Source organism: Centropristis striata, chromosome 21, assembly GCF_030273125.1.
Source record: "Centropristis striata isolate RG_2023a ecotype Rhode Island chromosome 21, C.striata_1.0, whole genome shotgun sequence".
Taxonomy (NCBI): domain Eukaryota; kingdom Metazoa; phylum Chordata; class Actinopteri; order Perciformes; family Serranidae; genus Centropristis; species Centropristis striata.
Window position 1 is genome coordinate 32,990,290 of NC_081537.1, and position 18,438 is coordinate 33,008,727.

The 18,438-nt window shown below is 38.6% G+C and overlaps 1 protein-coding gene across 2 annotated transcripts in view; it reads left to right on the forward strand.

Annotated features, from left to right (window-relative positions):
* LOC131959110 (RNA binding protein fox-1 homolog 3-like) overlaps positions 1-18,438 on the forward strand; it is an 846,381-nt gene that overhangs the window by 247,491 nt on the left and 580,452 nt on the right. For both annotated transcript variants that reach the window (XM_059324220.1, XM_059324219.1), the window contains exon 3: positions 12,122-12,179. The gene's annotated coding sequence lies outside the window, so the exon portion shown is untranslated. The remainder of the gene's footprint in view (positions 1-12,121; positions 12,180-18,438) is intronic.

Consider the following 18,438-nt stretch of genomic DNA (forward strand, 5'->3'; position numbering starts at 1 on the left):
TGCAAACATGATATGACCACTTGAAGAACAAGACATATGATAATTATTAGTTTTCATTAGCCTACTGTAATAAAATAATAATAATAATAATAATAAATAATAATAAAGTGAAAATATGTCATCTAAAAACATATTCCTCATCCATAAATGCCGGTCGATTGGTTCCGAGGGTTCAAAGTCCAGATCAGCAATAAAATCATCGGTGCTGTTTTCATCAGATCTCTTCCGTCTCTTCCTGCTGAGCTCCTCCGCTATAGTCGTCTTCAGCCATGATTTAAAGTTCTGGAAAAGTCCCATGCATTGCAACACTCCCACATGTATTCTGATCATGATTCTGATGCATTTCATTGGCCAAGAGAACGAAAATAGGTGGAAAAAAATACAAATACTACAAAATGACATATCCGCTGTCCCGGCCTTAATGGTAGAGTGACGCAACAGCGCTCCCGGCTTTAATGGTAGAAATACGGTAATGCTTTCCCGGCGTCAATGGGTTAAATTGGCTCATTAAGGATTGAAGAGGCAGGACTCTCTCATATGAACCGCCACTCAAATGTCAGGAGCAAGCGTCTGCAGGATGACTGTTAGAATGTTGCAGTCGTGACCAACCTGCCTACATACTGGGTTAATGCATCTGCTACAGTTAATGCGGTGGTGTGGACTTACAGGTTGCAAGCTCTGAATCCGTTTTAATTGGTCAAGAGGGAAAAGCTGCCTTTCCGCCAATATGGTGCAGAAAAGGAGGGTGTAAATTATGAAATGCATTTTCATTTTGCAAACTTGTAAAGTCACGTGGCTGCCCATGCAGAAGACCAATGTTCTGAATGAAGCTCAGGTCAGACTGGCTGGACTGTGTGCTTTGCTGTGTGGATCTCTCTTCCTGCTAAGTTGTTTTCAACTGATGAGCAGTGGACGCTGAGGGAAGAATGGAGTAAACAGAGTAAAAACAGAGTGTGCCTGTTTGCACTTACAACTACAAACCCAAAGCTCCCCACTCTACTAATGACTTGTGACCTGAATGAGTCCTTCTGTCGATTTAACAGACAAAGGGACAGTTCTAAGACCAGCCCCAGACTTTGTAATCTCTGGTGTTCAAAGATATCTTCCACACCTCAGGCCATGTGCCAACATCATTTCCCCCCCTTCCACCATAAAAAAGTTGCAGAATGACTAGAGATTTGTTGCCCTGCTCTCTGGTAGTGAAATCATTTGAGCACCTTGTCCTGTCAAACCTCAAAGCCATCGCTAACTTGATAATGCACCCCAAGCAGTTCACAAAGCCAACAGGTCTGTAGACGAGGCCACCAACACGTTCCTCCACTTCATCTTCTGGCATCTGGCTGATGCTTTCATTCAGAGCGTGTTACAATAAGTGCATTCAACCGTGTGGCTCCAACCCAATTGCAAGAGTCATGGAAGTACATCGTCTTTGTCAAATATTCTGACCTACTTCAAGAGATAACAGGTTTGTTTGGTTCATTTTATGGGCCAAGATGGAGTCTGAATAAATTAGTTTTTAAGCAAGCTGTTAGTTGGCAGTCACACACGCCTTTTCGACCAACACGAACCAGTTCTTTTGCTGCTGTTGGTGCCGTCTCAGAACCAGTTTGTTTTTCCACAGGCTCTAGAGCAGACCTGGGTATTGGGCGGCCCGCGGGCCACATCCGGCCCGTTGGCTGTCCTTGTCCGGCCCGCGTGAGGTTACCCAGAAATTAGAAATCAATATAACCGCAGTGCAAACATTATCATTAGCACTAGAGCTAACAAGCACTTTTACTATAGTTAAGACAACAAATATAGCCACTAATATATATGACAGAATAAGTCAGCCACTATAGAAGCCTTTTGATACTTTATATCAACTTTATATGAATTACTAAGCACTCGTTATTATTTACCGTTCGTTTTTTCATTTAACCGTTCTACCGGTTATTTCCTGTCACTACCTTTCAAAATGAAAGCACCCGTTTCACACTGGACGGCACCTTTTCAAAATAAAAGCATCACAACATTGTTAAACACCTTTAAAATGTACAAACATGAAAAACAAGCTATATAATACAAATACACAAATAGGAAGCTGACTAAAGGACATTTACAGTTGTGTTTAAAATAAATGGAAAAGTGATATAGTGATTGGAGTATTTACTACTTTTTACTGCTATATTTGATTTACTCCACATTAACAGTCTCATCATAACATGTGTTCCTACCAGTAGCAGCTCAAAACCAGATAATTTACTGTATTTTATAAAGCGATTAAATTAATATTGAGCAGAATTTAGTTCAGAGTTTTGGTTCGGCCCCTGCAACCTTCGTGGTATTGGTCATGTGGCCCCTTTGGAGAATTAATTGCCCACCCCTGGTCTAGAGCCACGTCATTACGTCTCTGTATACGTCTGAATATGTCTCCGCTCTCTCAAAAAGTATAAGTATACAAATGTTGCTCCTGGCTTTGTGAGCCTACATTGGCGTCCAAATACAACATGTACAACACATTTGTTCCGCTCGTCTTGAATGCTATGGACGGAGATAAAGTTTTCCTTGTCGAGAGCCGGTTCATTGGCTGTCAAAAAAACTAGGAACTGGTTCAAGATCAGGCACCGGCTTCGACTCGGCCCTGGAAGTGGGGTAAGACTCGTGGGCAGGCAGAGGTGTGTGTTTTGACCATTTCCTGAACCATTCTCAGCTCAAAAGGCAGGTACCAGTGTCTGGTATCAGAATCAAGCTGACTGTAGCCAGTACAGGGCACAAAGGAGTGGCATAGTGGAATTTTTAGATTGCATTGTTAGGTGTTTTGTTAAAGTTAAATTTCAATCAAAGAATGCCTTGTTTTATTTCCACATTCATTCATTTTTGCGTTTGCAGGATTATAGCCTTTTCTGCTTTTTGGGATTGTAATGTGTTAAGTGCAGACCAAGTTATTAAGACTCAGCTTTCCCCAGACAAACTGCTTTTATGATTTAATTCAATTCAAGCAGCACAGGAGGATATCCTAATGGCCCGCAAGTAGACTTTTGTGGTTTCCTGTAAGTTTGATGGATTGGTTCCCCGTAGCATTTACTTCTAAAATTGTATTTGGGTGTAATTTGATATATAGATGTTCCAGATACTGCAACTTGTTACATGCCCTGTACAGAAAGTACCAAAAAGATATAATTTGTTCTATCTACAACACCAGCACTGCAGCATTTGCTGTGAGGCTCTTTGTCTCGGATTCCTCTTAGTTAGGTTCTAGAAAGAGCTCTGCTAAGTTTATGCTTCATTGGTACTCACACGTTCTCCTGCCATAATGTCATCTGGCCGGATGATGTTTTAAAATGCAATCATCAAAGTAAATACAGAGGAAAAGTTAAGATCCTGACTACAAGCAAGACTATTTCTACATCCGTCTTTATATCCAGCCCAACTTCTTCAATCTGTGTACAAATAGCATGACTTTACACTTTCAAATTGTCCCTGCACCATGTGAAAGTAAACCATAATGTACAAAGCAGCTAATAACTTACTTCCAATTAATATACAAAACTTCTTTAAGGGTGGAGACGGGGGATATCAATTGAGGGGGTCAAATAACTTTAAGTCATCAAAATACATACAAATAGGAAAAGGTTTTGCATTTCATTCAGTGGAGTTAAAATATGGAATGGGATGTGTGAAGAAATAAAACAATCTTCCAACATGAAACACTTCAAAATCAAATATAAAAAGCATGTCTTCACACGATATAGGGATTAAAACGGGTGTGTAAAATGACAGTAGGTGGTTATTGTTGACGTTTTCTTTTTTCTTTTTTGTGTGTTATTGTTGTTTGTTTGTTCATTGTTGTCTCATTATGACTACATGGGTGTATGTGTACTTATGTGTTTGTAAGTTAATAACAAGTTATGTGTGTTAATAATGGTAATAATGAGTTTATAAACTACATTACTATGTGTTATACATACATATATAAAAATATTATTGTTATATAACTGAATATAGTAAATTAACATAGGGAGAAGGGATTTAATAAGCTTTGACTCCTTTTGAACACAAATAAGTGTTGAGTCTGGTTGTTGTTTCATTTGTGTTGTTGTCTTGTATTTATTGTTGTTTGTTTGTTTTTAAATGTTCATCTTTTATTTTGTGTTCAAATAAATTCTCAATCAAATCAAAACCATGGGATTCAAACTTACATCACTTTTTACACCACTTTGTCACTCATCACATCGTTCTTTATTTGATATGGACATAGCAATCACATTGGACAGACCAGATGCATTGTTTAAGTGTTTTAGCACAAGTGCTAATTCCCAACACTTGTCCATAGGCAGTTTTTTTGAAAAGATAAGGCAATTAAAATAACAAGAATGGAAAAATGAAGGACCAGACAAAGATAGGAAATAAAGTTCCAAAGTTTGGCCCCTTTACAGAGAGAGGAGACTGGCAGAAAGAAGTCTTTCATGGTGGAATGAGACCATCAGCACCAGTGGATGCTGGTGTGGTCGCTCTGACGCCTGAAGGCCACTTCAGAAAACATTGTTGACACATGATTATTTAAACATTTTAAAAGGAATCTTAGAATATTGAGGTTAATAAAATTTTCCCAAAAAAAAAATCACTTCACTTTAGGATTTGGATGCATCGATTTACTTTTCTTTATTAAAGCCTAACCAGGACCAGAGCCGGCCCAAGGCATAAGCTAACTAAGCGACTGCTTAGGGCCCCGTGGCCACTAGGGGGCCCCCAAGAGCAATTAACAAAAAATATGTACATATTTTGTTTAATATTTTGCATGCATGAGTGACACTTTCTATATGATCAAAGATATATTATTGTACAAAAATACAATTTTATGTCAACAACGCCAAGATAAAGGAATGTTTTCACGTTTTTCAAAAATAATAAACCAGATGACACTTTTACAGTAAAAATAATGCTTTACCATTTGGATTGTTGTGTAAATCAACCCCAAGTCACTCTATAGTTGAATGTGATACATTTTTGCATTAAAAAACACATGTGACACCCTGGACATCATTCATTCATTGGTATCATTTGTATCATTATTGTATTGGTATTATTTATGTAATTAACTGGGACACCCCCTTAAATGTGTGAAGACATATCAGGCTGATAATAGCATAATGTAAACAACACTGCCAGAGCCGCAATATGTTTGTAGTAGGTGTGTGAATGATCAACAATCAATATTATTGGCAGAAATAGAGGGCCCCGAAATTGAATTTTGCTTAGGGCCCCATGGAGGCTTGGGCCGGCTCTGACCAGGACGCTTTTTGCCCTAACCTTAGAAAAGTGGTTTCATAGCATAAATTCAACCAAACTCCAGCCTTTTTTTTAAACCACTGTACATTTTTGTTTAATGACGTGTCAATCTCCTAGTTTTGGAAACGCTCCTGTGTGTATCATGTGCACGCAAAATTGGATTTTGGCATATGCATTGCATGTAAAAGTGTAAAATTGTGTTAGTTGTATGCAGATTGATGAGAGCGTATTATTGTAGCGGAGGAGGCACGCTGCAGGCCTGGATGACTAAAACCCAAAGTGAAGATGTTTACATTGACACAGTCTTCAGTGAATCAGCCTTACCATCTGTCCAGACAGAACAGGACACAGGGTATATGTAGCTGTATGAAATACAAACACATACTCACACACACACACACACACACACACACACACACAAAGAGCCATGGGAGTTGGCGTTTGTTCAGCGTGATGGGGTCTAGAGGTTTGTGGTGTGGTCTGCTGGATTATCAGCATGTTTGTTTGTTGTTTCTGATTCTGGTTGGTTCTTCCATGTTCCTCCTTAGGTCATTGACCTTTCTTCAATGTAATGCCGAAGGGCCTGACACACACACATGCACGCACACACACACACACACACACACACACACACACACACACACACACACAGACACACAAGCAAAAAAGGACTCAAATTGACCACAAAAAGACAAAAAATGACCACAAAAAGACACAAATTGACCAAAAACGACACAAAATGACCCAAAAAAGTATTTAGTATTTAGTTTAGTATTTGTTTTTTCAAATGCTTTATTTTCAGTTTAGTTTTTATTAGTTGTAGTTTTTTGTAATGGGGTATTTGTTGGGTGGGAGATTAAAAGAGGTCACAGTAGATTTTGCCTTTATTTCCTTTGTCTGATCCATCTTCATTGTGTATGAAAAAAGTTGACAAAGATGACAAAATGAAGGACATTTTCACTATAATTTCACTTCGTTTTGTAACCACACAATACAGTTTCAATTAATTATATATATTTTTTAAAACTCTCAATTTTATTTTTATTTCAGTTAACGAAAATGTTTTTTTAAATTCTAGTTTTTGTTATTTCGTTTTGTTTTCGTTTACTATAATAACCTTGTTCCCTAGCCCCTTACCCTAAGGTAACCATGGTAACCCTAACATAAACCTGATTGTAACCTTTAACCCTTAAAACAAAGTCTGAAATCCAAAAAAAAAAAAGCCTTTAAAGAAGTGAGGACCGGCCGAAATGTCCTCACTTTGCAAAAATGTCCTCACTCTGTTGGTTAAAAACGTGTTCTGGTCCTCACTATGTAGGAAATACAAGAACACACACACACGTGTGTCTAATCTAACCAGTGACAAGTGGTCAGGGTTGAAATAAGGACAGTCCCAGAGGTCTGTCACAGCAGCATCTTTTCTATTTTTCCTAAGCTGACTTCCTCTTTCTCCTCGCTGCCTCTGTGGTCCACAGTTACCATGGAAACACAGTTTGGCATGAGAGAGTTGCATCTCCAGTATATTCCTTTCCTCTCCCCTGTTATTGAGGGAGAAATATTTTAATTGCTCAGGTTTGAGGGAGATCAGGGAAGAGAGCAAGTGGCTGCCAGCCGTTGGTGTAGCTGTCTGTATCTGTTTAGTAGAAATTGTTTTGCCATGAAACACCATCTGTCTGGCCTGCTGGCTGGCTCCACACTGATCTGTTTATCTATAGACTCAGCTTCACTTTCAGTCGTAGCAGCCATCAGAGATACACACAAATGTTAACTTGTGAAGAACTGACAGTGTTTTAATTCTACTGACAAGCTGAGAAGGGTTTTATTTGTTTGAGGCAGCGTTCATGTACTTATGTATCTGTGTCATGGATTAAATTGAAACGCAGGGTAATAGCAAGACATAACAATGACTCATAACTTGGTTTATGATATATTTAGTACAGCTTGACAAACCGATTGATTTCAAAATAGTATTGATGGTCTAGAAAGCACTGAATGGTTTAGGGCCAAAATACAAAACTAAAAAAAATACAAACTCCCAGAAAACTGCAGGTCTGCTGCAACTCTCAGCTTTTAAATCCAGACTAAAGACTTCTATTTGCCACTGCCTTTCAGTAAAACTGCACTGTCATTTTTATTCCTTTGATATTTGATATTTTTTGAAAATATTTCATCAGCTCGCTTTCAATTTTTTTAAATTTTATATTTGAATGTACTTTTATATTTTCTCCTTAATATTGTATCTGCTCGTTTTCAGCCTTCAATGTGATTTCATATATGTCTCTTTCTAAAGCTTTTAATGTTTTGTGTAAAGCACTTTGAATTGCCTTGTTGTTGATAGTAGGATTATAAGCAGTACTTGTGTGTAGCAACATGGAAGTTCTACAGTTGAGAAAAAATAGTGCCTAATCAAGCAACTGTAGATAGCAACAGAAACCAGAGGACATATCGTTAATATAGGGCACACATAATGGAGTATAACATGTTTAGGGTGTGCCTGTGTTTACGTGGTTAACCCTTTGATGCATAACATATTGACCCCTCTTCTGATGCACAACATGGGTCAAAATGACCCGCATTCATTCCCCAAGTTATTTAATACTGCTTTGTGTAGCTTGCTAAGCTAACTACTTAGCCAAGTAGTTACCTAAGTATTTAGTTTAGCAGGCTACTTTGCTAACTACTCAGCCAAGAAGTTAGCTAAGTATTTAGCTTAGCAGGCTACTTTGCTAAATACTTACCCAAGAAGTTAGCTTAGCAAGCTACTTAGCCAAGAAGTTAGCTCAGTAGTTAGCTTAGCATGCTACTTAGCTAAAAAATGGATATGGGTCATTTTTGACCCATATTGTGCATTAGAAGAGTAGTGAAACAAAAAGGGATTTTATTCGAAATTTAATAACGGAAAACATAAAATTAGGATGTATGATGATCAAAAACAAACTAATTGAGGAAAACCTGGAATACTGAATGATGAAAATAATTTATTGCAAAGATATAGAACATAAAAACTCTGTTGGGTCACTTTAGACCCATGTTGTGCATCAAAGGGTTAAAATAAGTTTTGTGACAAGCCCCTTCTGCAGTCTGGAGTGTGTCTGGATCCCCAAACTGGGAACTGGTTGAGCATCTAATAGCTGAGCAGAACCAGTGGAGAGGACGGAGAGATATTAAAGATCCTTCACTCCTACAGCCATCAGACTGTCTCATTCTAACAGACTAACTGAATTTCCCCTCGGGGATAAATAAAGGAATTTTGATTTGATTAGATTTGAACCAAGCGGACTCTATCGGCTCTGATCACACAATGTGTCATCATCCTCATCATTCTTTCTGTGTTTGGGTCTTTTTGAGTTGACCACATCTTGCATCGGGTCTTCATATAATCAGGTCTATGTGAACCAGATCCCAGATCTCAGGTCGGGTCTCTTTTTTGCCTACCTGCTGGCTGTGTAGGTCTCCACAGGTCCATTTAACACGGGGTGCATACCTCACTTTGTTTGATTTGGTGACACCCATGGTTAGAGTGTTAATTGCAAGTATGCTTTAACCCTTTGATACACAACATGGGTCCAAAATGACCCTCATTCATTCCCCATGTCATTTAATGCTTGCTGTGTGTTTCCAAGTATTCTTTAAATATCTTGGTTTTGATAACAACAGATCATTATTTACATTTTTCCTCTCATACTTTATGAAGAAAAAAAGGTTTTGTATTATTATATGGCTAACTACTTGTCTAAGTAGCTTGCTAAGCTAACTACCTAGCCAATAGGTTAGCTTAGTAGTTAGCTTAACAAGCTACTTAGCTAACTACTTAGCCAAGAAGTTAGTTAAGTAGTTAGCTTCGCGAACTACTTAGCTAAAAAATGGATATGTGCCATTTTTGACCCATGTTGTGCATTAGAACAGTAGTGACACAAAAAGGGATTTTATTAAAATATGAATAAAGGAAAATGTAAAATTAGGATGTATGATGATCAAAAACAAACTAATTGAGGAAAACCTGGAATACTGAATGATGAAAATAATTAATTGCAAAGATATAGAACATAAAAACCCTGTCACTGGGTCACGTTAAACCCATGTTGTGCATCAAAGGGTTAATACTGCAGCAAGCAGATGAGCAGCTTATATCATGCTGCACATGGTGTTAGTAGTTTTCCATTCAACAGTGCCATAACCATGGGCCATATGGTTTTCTATGTATTTTTCAGTGCATAATGTAGATGATCCTCCCTGCCAGTGGGAGGTGCTGCTCCTTTTTTGTGTGTGTGTCTCCCTTTGTTTTGCCCGAGGTTCTTTAGAGTGCAGATTTGACAAGAGCTGATCAGGCCAGATATAAAGATATTAAAAGAATGGCTGCTGAAGATGTCCCCCCTCTTGGCCCTTTTTCCTTCCAGTCAGACCACTGTATTGTGAATGAATTTCGCCTCGGGAATTAATAAAGTAATTTTGATTTTGTTTTTGATTTGTGTTGATGGCAAGGTGAAGCCTCATGAAGGATTGAAGCTTTCCATCTAATTGGTTCAGTCATGGGCCGAAGCTTCATGGTGCTTCATTTGCTCCATCAAGTTGACAATGGTGCAGTAGAACAAATGAAGCACCATGAAACTTCGGTCCATGAGTGAACCAGGCAGTGATTATAATGACAACATGGCTTTGGTGTGTGAAACTTTGAATCAAATTGTGCTTAAATGATTAAATGAATGCCAATAAACAAATATATTATTAATATATTCAGTTTTTTGGATTGATTCATGGCAGGGACAGTAGGGAATGTTGAAACAAATGGGGGGGGTTGTGATTTGGATGTGCTTGTGTTACTTCGAACTGGGCTGCTGGGGTTTTTTTTTTCTTTGAGATATTTTGCCTGCTTTTGAAAATACCCTTCCACAGGGCACAGATGAAGCTGACGTACAGAGGAATATTACAGCAAATTTGTACAGATTTGGTTAAACACTTTTCTGCCTCTCAAAAGTACTCCATGGGGTTCTCCAGTCTTTTAATGTTTAGTTCGCCACTTCCACAGTGGCATCAGCAAACAACTGTGCAGTGACGTATCAAGTCTGCGCTACGTTGCCCTTCATACATTGAATCACACGCCAATATGTGCGAGCCAATACCTGAATCAGTCACTTGGTACGGCTCGCTCGTGAGGCTTTGAACATCACATATGTCATCAACACAAGCATCGATACGGGCATCACAAACATCTTGACTACTCGACACACGCTTCGAAGCCTCGACACAGAAGGACACCGCACTAGTTTTTGCTTAAACTGTTGATGTGACGTTTTGTTTATAGTGCAGTCCTGGTAGGTAGGGGTGAGTAGCCTGGTTTTTGGGGAAACTTTTTTTTCCTGTTTCTGTATTAGGGAGGCAGGTAAGATCCCTGTATTTTCTTTTACACTTACTATTTGTTTGTAGGTAAACTAGCTGCAATTAAGAGATTTTTTATTTGTTGGTTTGGCCATGCTCACCCTGAAGTGAAACTACCTGTTGTTAACAATACATTTGTGTTGGACTGCATACTCTGGTCATATTTGTCTCTGGGAGTTGGGAAAAGGGGAGAGCATTTTTATGTTGTGTTCAGGTTACCCCTAAGCTGGGGCGTAAGAGCAGGATATGGTAAAGTTGGTTAACTAAAAAGCAACTTTTCCTGCTTTATATTGTTAGAGTTCTTTTTTTTTGCAGAACAGATGAGAGGAGAGTAAAATCCTTTTGACTATTTATTTAAGACAATAATGAAAGAGTGAGCATGTACATGGACCTTCTCTGTTCAGAAATCACAGGCTGCTAAGCAGTTAGCTGAACCACCTCCCAGAAAAGGATACCTATTCTTACTTTTACACAAAGTTTTATAATATGAATGTGCGATCTGATTGGTCAAAAATGCAGCACCATGTTTTACACTCGGTCCACCCATTTCGTTGGCACACAGGCTAGTCCTAGCCTCTTGGTGCTTCAGCTTCCGGTCAGCGCCCTGTGGAAGGAAAAAAAAGCTAACAGCACACTTTTGTATCTTGTCTAGTGTTGGTCAGTGCCTGTCTCCACCCGGGCCCGTTACCTTGTCTAGTGTTGGTCAGTGCCTGTCTCCACCTGGGCCCGTTTCCTTGTCTAGTGTTGGTCAGTGCCTGTCTCCACCTGGGCCCGTTACCTTGTCTAGTGGTGGTCAGTGCCTGTCTCCACCTGGGCCCGTTACCTTGTCTAGTGTTGGTCAGTGCCTGTCTCCACCTGGGCCCGTTACCTTGTCTAGTGGTGGTCAGTACCTGTCTCCACCTGGGCCCGTTACCTTGTCTAGTGATAGTCAGTGCCTGTCTCCACCTGGGCCCGTGGCCTTGAATTATTTCACCGACAGTGCTTCAGTGTTTCATCTGCCCTTAAATATGTGGTGATGTGCAAAGAGTTACCAGTATGTCCTTTCTGTTGATACTCCTTTTTTCTGTGTGCTGTGCCTGGCATATGAAATGTGTGTTTTATGCTTTGCTAAATATATTTCCAAGCAGCAGGTCATAATGCAGATTATTGATAATTTTATTAATCTCTAACAATGCTCCATTTCCTTTCACACTTCCGCCTTGGCGTTTTTCCTAAATAGTACCATATGATAAACTACGACAATGTACAGTACCACTAAACAACATGCTGGCCATGATAACATCCTGCAACCAGATGGAGCAGGGCCCAATGTGCCCATACTTCATACTTGATGATAACCACTGATAACACCCATTCAATCATCTTATCACATTTGAATCAGGTGGTTCAACCCTCATCAGTCCAACGCTTCCATAATACACACTTTCTTTTCTATATTGGTTTCTGTATTAACTCGTGTCTCTGTGTTTTTCCACAGGCTGACGTAAAACAGAAGACACATCCAGACATCTCATACACTTTGCAGACATCCTAACGTAAGTCAGCTACATTTCCCAGTTTACTGTCTTTTTTATCTTCTCTCTCCTTTCATTACACTTCTACAACCCCTCTCTGCCTGCGTTTGAATCACAGAGTAATGGATAGAGGGAAAACTGCACTGCTCACTGCAGTTGTGCTTCCAAGGTGCAGAGTGTAGGTTGAAACTCTGAAACACATTGTTGTGGTTGAATTAATATTGCTATAACTTTGGTATAATTGCTGTGAACTTGTAACCTTTATCTCTCAGTAGAGGTAAGTATCCTAGCAGCAGAAAGCATTTGGTCAGTATACTCAGAAGGTAGCCTTGCATCATCTACTGTTGTTAGAGTCTCTGACATGTTTGGATTCCTGCAGAATGTCAGATGGTGGTTCATAACTGCAGTGTGGCTGAGGCCTGCAGGGGTTCCCAGTCTAAAAAACAACTGCACCTGAAACATGAAGTTTCTGTTGTTAAGTTTAGGTAACTCACAGTACTTGCTTAAGGTTAGGAAACATTACTCATCCTAGACCGAATACTCCCGTACATGTTAATAGGGTTGAGATCTGGTTCTTGCACACTACAGTATATGATTCACATTGTTTTCAAAGTTATTTAACCATTCAGTGACCTTTACTGTTCTATGGATGGGAGCATTGTCATCCTGGAAGAGACTACCCCCGTCAGGAAAGAAGTGTTTTGGAGAATAAACATGATCACTCAGAAAATCACGGTGAACTGGGCTTGTTTGGCAGTTACATAAATGCAGCAGAGCATGATAGGATGTAAGTTGCTGAATTATATAATGCAGTACAACAAGTTCTCCAATGTTAATGGCAAAAGAGGTCGTGTGTCAGTACCACAAATTATAGCACATAGCTACATATCCCGGCTTGCGGTACAAAGGCGTGTTCTAAACAATAGCACACACGTAACGCGGTTCTAAAAAAAGCTGCAGTTTTTATGGATTTATGCTGTAAAACCACTGACCTTAGGTTTGCGACAAAAAACTTCTGTTAAGGCGTTATAAAAGACAGTTTAAACAGTAAATAAATGTACATAAGCCGGAAGTCAGGTAGTTACAAGGGTCACTTGACTACCGCAAGTTACGCAAAAAAACTTAAGTTACGTTCAAAGTTAAAAATGGTTTTGTTTTGTTTTCACATGGAAGGAAAACCCTGCACTCCTGGGTGAAAGTCCGCCATTTGTTCAACCCATCTACCACCCCAACTTTCAACCGAAGGCGGAAAATCAGCATCCCAAATTGGGGTCATCCCTATGTTCCCCGGGTCCAATGTCTTTTTAGAAAAAAGGTCCTATGTTCCTCGTTTTTCCCCAAAAGGGTCCTATGTTCCCCTGTAGCAATACAAACCAGGGAACATAGGACCCTTTTCCAGAAAAAGGTTCCTATGTTCCCCGCAATCTATCAGTCTTTACAGTAGACTCTCAGCATGGCCAGCAGGCCTACCGTCACATGGCCCACCTTAGCTCAAGCAGCACAAAACTTACATTTGCACAGCAGCTACTTTCTGCTTACTTTGCAGTTCATTTTTTTTTCTTTTTAAATCTAGGATTACTCATGTCTGTATATTCCCATCCCTAATCATATTGTCTTGCATCGAGGCTTAGCTTTTTCCTTTTAGGGTTAGAGTTAGGTTAGGATTAGATAAGGGATAGGTTAGGGTTAGGTTATTTGCATATGCGCGTCAAACAGCCCGTAGGCCTACAAACGCCTATTTGCCATTGGATTTGGCAATAATGGTGGAAAAAGTAACAGACCGGGGAACATAGGACCCTTTTTAGGAAAAGTGGGGAAAAAGGGTCCTATGTTCCCCAGTCTCATACAAAGAGGGGATCATAGGACCTGGGGAACATAGACACGCTCCCTTTAAATTTGCTTCGCCGCCAATCAGGGCTACATCAGCAGGATGGGGACGCATTGCAGCAATCGGTGAAATATGTCAATATCGCTCATTCTTCGCTGCCAGTACACACGACCCATATTGATGTTTTTGATGGGAGAACAGGCTGTGCAGTACTCCCATATGAAAGGTTTTGCAATTATAACATTTCTCCACTCATTTATTCATGTATTTCCTTTAATTTGTCACTTTTTATTTCCCTTAACCAATGTTAAGATGTTTTACTCTCACTACAAAGCTGACAGAGTTTTGATAGTTTTGTTTCAAGCAAGGAAATCCTTTTTATAATGTGTAATGACTCAGCTAATGGCACTGTCAATGACATTCTACTTCCACGCTGTGATTTTAATAATATGAAATGATTGTTACATAAACTGTGTGAGCCATTGCACTCGATATAAGATGAAGGTAAATGTTTCTGCTCAGTAAAGTTCAGGCTCCTTGGCGAGGTTTCCCCACAGCAACCCACACAAGGTTCTCCTAAGTTTACTTTTATAAAATACATTTTAGGTGTTTGCTTTTTTCTTCTGCTTTTCAATAGAAAGTTCCACTCTGGGTCAAGCAATAACATTCAGATAAAATAATGAACTTTTCCCTGCAAGGTGTCTTTCGCGGTGTAGGAACTGCACTAAAAGAAATCCGGTAAGAATGCCGCTGGCCTTGACAATTTAACAGCTCTCCAAGTCATTTATTTTTCAACACCCAGCATGTTTTTTTGATATTTTTTTTTATTATTTGACTCACCTTGAAATGAATAGCCTTTCCTTCATTAGTGAGAATGAAACATGTATGGTTGTATTGAATATAGCCTTAGGTCACAACACTCAAATGAACCAAACCTTATTAATTTCAGGTCGGTGAGGTGGTGTTGGAGTGTGGGGGTTGAACTGGATGTGTGTGTGTGTGTGTGTGTGTGTGTGTGTGTGTGTAATATTTGTTCTTTTAACATTTATTGTTCTTTCTGTACTGCGGACAGTCTACACACAGGGGTTAGAATGTATTATCTGACAGTGGGCTTTTAATTAAATGCATTATGTCGACCCATTGAGGGCTGCCTATGAAATAATACAAATATATGTTATAGATTTGCTAGAACTTTGATTGTTTTATCGGTTGTCTTTCTGTTACAACTAGGGATACAAGGTTGCACATTTTCCATGGGAATTAATGGGAATAAACAGGAATAAACAGGCTGTCAGAACTCTTAACACCCACAAAGGATGAATGAATTAAAATGTGGTATAAAACTGACATGTGAAATACAATTAATATGTGCAATACATGAGGTAATCCCTATGTTCCCAGGTTATTTTATATTTATTTATTACATCACACATCCTTGTCCTTGTTTTAGCTCAGTGTTCTAACATATTTCTAAACGTTTTACTAATGTCTGTGTTGTGTTATGATTGCTTTAACTATGCACCTTAAGCAGTGGCACTCTCAATTTCATTGTATAGTTGACTATATAATGACAATAAAGGCTATTTGATATGATTTGATTTGATGAACAGGAATAAACTGAGGATTTACCAAATTGAAGGTTGGCCCTTAACAGGGAACTTAAATATAGTTGTTGAAAATATATTTCAGCATAATCCTGACTGTTTATGTTTTTTAATTGTATCATTTTGCATAGATGTCATGTTAACCGTTCGTTAACATGACCCCAGTTTTAAATTAATTCCCATACATTCCTATTAATTCCCATAAATTCCTATTAATTCCCATACATTTCCATAATTCCTCATGGAATTCTGATTTGGAATATTTCCAAAATTCCCCAGCTCAACTTCTGAAAATTTTCCGGAAATTCCCACCCCCTTGCGACTCTAGTTACAACACCAATTTCCAAAAAGTTGGGATGCTAAATGTGAAAAAACACAAGTATGTAAGAATGTACCAAATTCAGAATGAGTATGTAGAGTATATTTGATAATATAACAAAACTTTCCCAGAATTGAACACATTCTGTTTTTATTACATTTTTTATATCTTCCCAATGTATTTGGTGCAGGTCAAGTCACAGTGAGACTGTTTAAACCACATGTTTAAGACGTGTTTATGTAATGAGCCACATTTGTAGATTGATTGAGGTAATTCTCTGCACTGTAAAAAATATTCTGTTTAATTTACGGTAAAATACCGGCAGCTGTGGTTGCCAGAACTTTACCGTAAAAAATACAGTGAGTGGGTTTTCTACTGTAAATTTAAATGTAAATATCAGCTAAATCTGTCATTTAGACTGAAAAATCACTTGCCATTTTATCCCTATTGTGTCTCTTTTTGGTAATTTTGTGTCTCATTTGATAATTTTACGTATTTTTTTGGTCATTTTGTGTCTTTTTAGATAGTTTTGTGTCTCTTTTGGTCATTTTGTGTCTTTTTTGATGGTTTTGTGTCTCTTTTGGTCGTTTTCTGTCTCTTTTTTTGGTCGTTTTGTGACTCTTTTGGTCATTTTAGGTCCTTTGTTAGGTCCTTTGGTCTGCTATTATTTTTAGGGTAGTTATGTCCTTGTGACGTTATGGTATTTCTCCATTCATTTTAAATGAAAAATCTAATATTTTTTACAGCAAAACTGTGTTTTCTAAAGTTTATGACAGAAAAAAGTAAAAGTTTTGTGCTATTCTTTGATTTACGGTAATTAAAAGTGTCTACTACGATGATATTACATTTTTAATTTCACGCCCTATTTCTGATATAATTTGACAGTGTTTTACTGTAATTTCTACAAACATTTTTTACAGTGTGGCTCTGCTGCTTGTACAAACCCAGCATTAACCCAGAAGAACCCAGACCTATTTATCCTTGAAGGAAAATTATGGGGGATATACCACAGACCACATAGAACACATTTATGATGTTTTTTTTTTGTTTTTTTAATTCTACCCCTAAATGTCAAAGATCTGCGATGTGACATAAACGTTATATTGGGCGTTTATGGAATTTATGTTTCTTATTTTAAAATAAATAAACTAGACACATTTTCTGCTTACAGAAAACACAAATTTGCCTTTTTCTTTGCATCTCCACAACATTTATCAAAATTGTGACAGGATAGGATAGGATTGTTTTTTGTTTATATTTGGTCAAATGTACTTTAAATTGAACAGCAGAGCAGATATTAGTTTAAAATAATTTAAACAGTGAAAATAATTGAGTGGTCTATTACTATTTTTGTTATTGTGACAAATACGTCACATCAGGTTTTCCATTTTTAGGTTGAAAGCCCAATGTGATGTAAACGTCACATCGATATTTTGTTACTTGTTTTATATGAATTTCTTTAGGAGATATGGTCAAAACAGGTTAAATGCAATACAGAACATTAACGGATTAGAGTTGTTAAATGGGTTTTAACTTAACCTAGCAACAAAAAATAAGCTTTTTTAAAATAAGCTACTTTTTCACATTTCTGTTTCCAGTCACAGCCATGTTTTGGAGAAGTCCCTTCTTGTCACAGTCACACAGTCTTGCTGAGGGATTTAATGAGTTCAGGTGAAGCATAAAGCTGAATATGGGAGAATCTAGAACATTTGAAGTGTTTGTTACACGCGTGTCACCGTGGGTTCTTATGGGTTAATAAGCATAATTAGTTTCCAGATTAGAGTCTACCACTGAATGTCTAAAAATAAAAGTATTTTTCCAGAGTGGATTGAGGTAGGGAGGATATTTGGACTGCGTGTTTGTGGACTGAGAATGAATTCAGGCTCCTTCCGTGTTTGTTTGAGTCCAACCTTCTGTTGTTGACAACAAACAGCCATAAATTGTTGTAGTAGCCAACCGGCCATGTGTGCACATTACTGCATGAGAGTCCCTGTGTGTGTCCCACTACCACTGCTCTACACTGCTCTCTGCAGCAGTTTCACCTGTAACACCTTTCTGACCCGTTGCCTTGTTGCACCTGTCAGACCCTCCTCAGGTCACAGTCGCCCTTTTCATACTGCGTTTCTGCAAAAGTGCAGTAACGAGCTCTGCCGGCATTTCATCCTTGCACAGTGGCAACTCATACTGATACTGCAATGGTGTAATATTGGTGTTCATTCACATTGCAATCTGGCAGTGGTGGGAGGAAGTGGGAGGAGTTACTGGATGTGTACAATGAGCAACATTGAGTGGATTCAAAACAAGAGTGGAAATCTACAAAGTTAAGCAAGTTATTCTGCATTTTGCTGAACATTATCTTATTGCTGTTGGACTCAAGTGAGAGGCGTGTTTCTGATGATACGGTCCACTTCTTTCTTACTACCAAATAACGTACGTCTTGTGTTTCCCGTTTTGCTGGCTACATCAATTCACATTGATCCCACCCTCAACAGTCTCGCCTATCAAACGCCTGGATTCCACTGGATGCGT